Genomic DNA, 7,500 nt, shown 5'->3' with positions numbered 1-7,500 from the left:
GCAAATAAGAAAATGGAGAGAGGATATACAATCGACAAACATCAGCCAGTAAGCCTTCAATTATGTCTATTTATTAAATGATTACACATATATATGTATGAGTGATACAAATAAACGAATGGAAAAAGTCAATAACAGCATAAACAAATATATTATACATACATATATATATATTTATAGAAAGAAGTGAATAATAACAGATGGGTGTACAGGTACTAATCCCTTACGGCCGTTTCTGCACCGAGGGAACAAAATTTTCTAAGCTATCTACTTTATGTCAGTTGTATACAGAGATGAACAGATAAGGTCTGGATAATGGATGTGCCACTAGGCTCCTTCAGAGGGTCCAAGTGTTAGGGAAGTAACATGTATGAAAGTCAGTTAAAAATAGAGCAGGGTAGAATAAAATAAAATAAAATAATAATAATAATGTGATATACTTAGTAAGGAAAGGTAAGGTGAGGACTTCAATTAAGTGTTAGTAAAATCCATGGTATTCCATCCAGTGGTATGTAGATGAATAAAGTCAATCTCAAGAGGAATTTCTGCAGGTGCAGTTTACATCATGTTTCCATTATACTGGGGGGGGGGGGGTATTGAGGGTAGTATGTTAGAGTGGTGGGTTTAATGGTATGGTCCACGTTACAGGGGTTAGAGGTTAATGCTAACTGCTAGTTAGTAGGTACAGCATTATAGAGGAGTTGGCAAACATAACTTATAATAAACCCATTAGTATATTAGTGAGAGAAAATTGGGCGAAACTTAAATGTGATGCTAATATTCATTGCTTCTTGACTGAAAGCTAATTTTCAGTCAGATTTGTATTACTCTCTTTTACTCTTTTACTTGTTTCAGTCATTTAAATATGGATGATTGTTTATAGTTTGGATAGCATTTTTTGATTTCTTGAGCAACTGTGGCTGACTTTTGTGTTGTTCTTATTAAATAACTAGTGGTATCTATAGTCAGTCGGAATGTTTGTTGCATTGCCTTAAGATAGATTTTGTCACATCTTGCCTTATCTTTCATATTTTACTTGTTTCAGTGTTTGGACTGTGGCCATGCTGGAGCACCACATTTAGTCAAGGAAATCGACTCCAGGAGTTATTCTTTGTAAGCCCAGTACTTATTCTATCGGTCTCTTTTTGCCAAACTGCTAAGTTACGGGAACGTAAACACACCAGCATCGGTTGTCAAGTGATGTTGGAGGGTGGGAGGACAAACACAGACACATAAACACACAGAGATATATATACATATACATATATACGACGGGCTTCTTTCAGCTTCCATCTACCAAATCCACTCACAAGGCTTTGATCAGCCTGAGGCTATAGTTGAAGACACTTGCCCAAGGTGCCATGCAATGGGACTGAACCCGGAACCATGTGGTTGGTAAGCAATCTACTTACCACACAGCCACTCCTATGCCTACGTTTTGTTTTATGTATGTATTACTCATGCATATAGTTGCATGTCTACACATGCTCATATATGCCTAAATGATAAACTTCTGGAAAGTTTTACAGATTTTTACAGTTCCAGTAATGGATTGGATCTGTAATCTTCAATTCAGCTTTCTCTCTTCTAATTTTGAGAAGACTAATTTCTCAAGATTGGTATTTAGGCAGTGTGTTACATATCCCAGTGTTCCAATAATTACAGGTATAAACCTGAACTTGTAATCTGGGGAGAGTAGCTGTAGATTCCTCAATAGTTTAGTGTTGGTATATTCCAATGTATGTATATATGTATGTATGTATGGATGGATGGATGGATGCATGCATGCATGCATGCATGTATACCTGTATTTTAAATTATTTGAAGTCTTCTTGTAAAGAAAAAGCTGGTTTCTTACAAAAAATACAAAGCTCCATTGTTGAAATGTAGATTAGAAAAACAATACCAAATTTTGAACTTGCAAATTTTTTTATTGTTCTACTTAGATTGTATTCATAATGTGCAAGTCAGCTGGTTGATCTCTTTCTCAGAAAACCCCAGATTTTCCTGGTTGCCACTTAGACATATGTATGTATGTATGTATGTATGTATGTATGTATGTATGTATGCAAGCATACATGCAATAATTTACATTATTTTGTTGATTATTTTTTCTCAGGCATTTTTCATTTAAGAGAGATTGTATTGATCCATTGAAGTTGCATCTGTTTTCAACTGTGTGCCATTGTTTAAATATGGATGATTGTTTGTAGTTTGGATAGCATGTTTTTGATTTTTGAGCAACTGTGACTAACTTTTGTGTTGTTCTTATTAAATAACTTGTGGTATCTATAGTCAGTCAGGAAATGTTTGTTGCATTGTCTTAAGATAGATTTTGTCACATTTTGTGTTAGCTTTTATATTTTACTTGTTTCAGTCTTTGGATTGTGGTCATGCTGGAGCACCACCTTAAAGGGTTTTAGCTAAACAAATTGGCCCCAGTACTTTTTTTAAGTTTGGTACTTACTTTATTGGTCTCTTCTTTAAAACCACAAAGTTACAAGAATTTCAACAAACCAACACCAAGTGATAGCGGGACAAATAGATAAAAACATACACATGTATATGATGGGCTTCTGCTCAGTTTCCACCTACCGAATTCACTTGCAGAGCATTGGTCAGTGGGATATAATTGAAGATATTTTCCCAAAGTGCCACACAGTGGGACTGAATCTGAAACATGGCTGCAAAGGGATATTTCTGAACCACTCAGTAATACTTGTACCCTCTATGCTTAAATAAATATTATCTGTTTCAACCCATTATTTCATCTAAGCATAGAGACAATTATATCAAAAACATCCTAACATCATCAAAGACTTCCCAACAAATAACCAACAAGCTATTCAATAGGAGCAACACAAAGGTTAGCTTCAGCTGCAGTAGTTACTCACATTATAATCAGTCATACATGTACAGATACAATTGCTATAGACCCAAAGCCATGCCCATTATGTGGAAATTGCCTTAAAAAAGGGAAATAATCTAGCTACCATAAAATGCAGTGAATTTATGATTGATCCTGTGAAAACCTGCAACCAACGATGCTCTTACTCATGGAGTTAATTTAAATTAATAAAATAATAAAAATAGACAAAAATGTATTGTTATGTGTTGAGTAGTATGTACTGTTCTATCATTTCTACCCTTGTGGCAATAAATAGATCATTATTCATTTAGCCTATTCTCACAACAGCAGTAGAAGATATGGTTTGGCACTGTTTCTGCTTCTTCCACTTGGGATAGCAAAAAGGAAAGACCTATATCCTACAAAAAGCAAAAAAACAAAAAAAAAGGGACAACTTCACTTGAAGCAATGCCATACGGATATAAGCATGGAGAAGAGGAGTGGGGGGTGAGAAACATACTTAATAATACAGAATGTAACAAAATTTGTTTTTGTTGTTGTTGTTTTTTTATTGAATATTTTTAGCTTTAACAAACCCTATACATGAACAGAACATTTTTCAGAGAAATAAAATTTTTCAATATTTGGTTTTCACAAACGTTATATGTTGAAAAATAAATAAATGAATATAAATATATAAATAAATAAAATTTTTTCAATATTTGATTTTAAAGAAAAAAAACAAAAGAAATCTATATTATTTCATAAAACAAGATTTTTCAGTATTTGGTTTTAACAATCCCTATGAATATTATGAATATATATATATATATATATATTTATATATACATGTGTGTGTGCGCGTGTATATATGTATACATGTATGTATGTATATATATATATATATATACACACATGTGTGTATATATTTATTTATTTATTTATTTACATGCATATATACATACATATATATTTATATATATGTATTTACGTATATGTCTGTCTGTATGTATGTATGTGTGTATATACATATGTATATATATATATAGGTATATATATGTGTGTGTATATATATGTATGTATATATATATGTATGTATATATATATATATATGTTTGTATGTATATATATATGTATGTTTGTATGTATGTATGTATGTATGTATGTATGTATGTATGTATGTGTGTATGTATGTACATATATTATGCATACATATATATATTTATATATCTATATATAGATTAATCAGTCTTGCAGCTTTACCAAACTGCATGTTTAAACTGAATGCTTCTCAGAAAAATAATTTCATTCAATGTTTCAGTTTTGAACAATAGGTATACACGATGTGAACATTTCTCAGAAAAATAAGAATTTTTCAATATTTCAGCTTTAACAATCCCAATATGTAAACTGAACACGTTTTAGAAAGTAAACTTCATTCGATATTTTCAAGTTTAGCAATCCCTATATACGATAATAAACGCTACATTTCCAGAAAAAAAAGTGGTTTGATCAATATTTTTGCATCATATTTTTTTTCATTACTAACCAACTTGAGACAGCCTCATGTTTCATTATACAAAACCAAATATTTTTAAGCGTTCATATTTTAAATTAAATCCTACCAACATAACTTTAATGTAACAATCTTTTGTTCGGTAACATTCCAAACACCAGCTCAATAATAGAACATTTAGTTATTTTATTATAGCCATCGAAAAATTCTTGATTATTTTTCAAAAGATAATTGAAACATATAGACAGTGTGGTTCATTAGAAATGGAGTCACGAAAGTGTTAACAATTGCTAAACATGCACCGAACATTTTCAGGAAATAAGTTTATTCACTATTTTCGGGTTTTAACAATCTCCATACATGAACTGAACATTTTACAGAAAAATAAGAATGTTCTAGAAACTAAAAAATTTTTTTAGTTCTATTATTAGAGATTGTTAAAGTTGATATTTCTGAATTAAGTGATTTTTTTTGATTTTTTTCTCTGCATTCCTCGTTTTATTCTTTTTTTTTTAAAGGGGCTTTTTTAAGTAGTTTTCATTGAAATAATTGAATAGTTGGGAATAAAATGTGCTCCAGAAACATAAACTTGTCAACACCATCATCATAATCATTACCGTCATCTTAGTTGTCATCATAGTTGCCATCATCAATTGACATCATCATCATCATCGTTGTCATCATCGTCATCGTCATCATCATCATCATCATCATTGTCTTTGTTGTCATTGTCGTCATCATCATCATTATCCTCATTGTCATCATCATCATCACTGTAGTCATCATCATGTTGATCAGTGTCATCACCATCATCATCATCATCATCATCGTCATTGTTGTCATCATCATCACTATCATAATCATTAATGTTCTCATCATCCTCATCGGTGTCATCATTGTTGCTGTCATCATCATCATCACCATCATCATTGTCATCAACATTGTCATCATCGTCATCATTGTCATCATCAATATCATCATTGTCATTGTTATCGTCATCATCATCATTATCACCGTAGTCATCATCACCATCGTCGTCATCGTCGTCATCATCACTGCTGTCATTGTCGTTGTCGTCCTCATTATCAGTATCATCAACACCATCATCATCATCTTCATCTTCATCATCATCATCATCATCATCAATGCCATCATCATCATCATCGTTTTAATGTCTGCTCCTTCCATGTTTGCTTACGTCACACAGAGTTTACGCATACCAGCAGATGATTTTTACACCATTTTACATTTCATCAGGGCCAGGCTGTTTAATCTTCCTCCAATTCAGTTCCTAAATGTGATGCTGATAAGCTAAGAAAATGGCAAAACTTCAATGACCATCACTCCTGAATGGAACTCAGAGTGAGTTGTCTCAGCTGTCTATGACCATAACTTTCAAGCATTTTAACACCACAGCCAACCAGTGAACAAACAAAAAACATACATTGATAATGATGATGACGACGATGATGACGATGATGATGATGACGATGATGATGATGATAATTGTGTATGTGTGTTCAATAATGCTTATAACACTTGTGCTGCTTCTAATTTATATTTGAATATAAATACATGTCTGTTCATAAGGGCTGTGATTTCGTTATTTTCTTCCTTTTTGCCATATATGGGTTGCAAATCCTGATTGTTTGTGGAGACCTTTTTACTAGTAGGGAAATGGTGACCTATCTGGCTGGCATTTCTAGCATTTTCGGTATGTGGTTTTGAGCAACTTGTTGCAATTAACCCTTTATTATAATTAATATAATCCTTACCAAATATGGTCTTTTCCATACCGATAAACTACTAGGTGAAATTTATTAATTTTATTAAATTAATTATATTTCACCCTTTTTGTATATTATATATATCATCATCATCATCATCATCATCGTTTAGCGTCCGTTTTCCATGCTAGCATGGGTTGGACGGTTCTACTGGGGTCTGTGAAGCCAGAAGGCTTCATCAGGCCCAGTCAAATCTGGCAGTGTTTCTACGGCTGGATGCCCTTCCTAACGCCAACCACTCCGCCATATATATATATATATTTATATGTGTGTGTGTGTGTATATTCAAATAATCAGAAAATGGAGAAAACCTCAGATTAACAAACACATCGATTGGACCACATTTATAGCTTATTTTTTAATACAAAGCATGACATAACAAATAGGTGACATAGCATATCTTACAGCTGTTTCTGATCTGTTGCCAAAATGCTGTCTATAAATAAATGCAAAAATAAAGTTCTTTGACTTCATTGGAGATTGGAATTAAGGCGTGAAGCTTCGTCAGAGTAAAAAACAAGAGAATACAATATAAGCAAAAGGAAGAAGGAAAAGAAAAGAAAACAAGGCCAAGAAAAAATGTCTAGAAGCCCAATATGTTAAAAGCATATAATTTACCATCTAGGGGCTACGAGGTCCGTAGTTAAAAGAGTGAGCTAGAAATGGTCTTAGGAATACTACAATTTATTAATGGGTAGTTGCAATTTAAGTGCGGGGCGAAGATGTTTAAAAATTTTAAGGAAAGAAGTTATCAAGAAAATATATATAAGAAAAATTACTAACATGATTATCAAAGGGATATTTTATCCCTTTGTTGGTTATTATAACTGCTAACTCTGTTTACACTATGTATGTATATCATTATATATATATAAGTTAAATAATGAGAGTAGAAATTGATATTATTATACAATATCAATTTATACCAGTGGCCTAGCATACTTAAATATATATATATATATATATAAATTAGAAAAAAACACCTTTTATCAATTCAAAATGAACAATTAAATTACACCATCTAGAAAATTACACCATCTAGAAAATTACACCATCTAGAAAATTACATATAATAGAAATATTAAAATAAAAATAACAATAATATACTGATGATTAAGCAAATTGCAAAATAATAATAATAAAAATAATAATAAAAATAATAATTATATATATATATATATATATATATCAAAATAAGCAACAAGATATCAAGAGGTGATGCAGTACAACCGTTTCAAGCGGCTCCATTTAATTGAACAATGCAATCATTACATCAATTTGAATGCAGGGCTGTCCTCAGCTGCATAAATAAATACAATTTTTAATCAGTTGGACACATGAGCAAGAAG

This window comes from Octopus sinensis, linkage group LG7 (assembly GCF_006345805.1).
Source record: "Octopus sinensis linkage group LG7, ASM634580v1, whole genome shotgun sequence".
NCBI classification, from domain to species: Eukaryota; Metazoa; Mollusca; class Cephalopoda; order Octopoda; family Octopodidae; genus Octopus; species Octopus sinensis.
The sequence above is the reverse complement of the archived record's forward strand: the minus strand, read 5'-3'. Positions refer to the sequence as shown.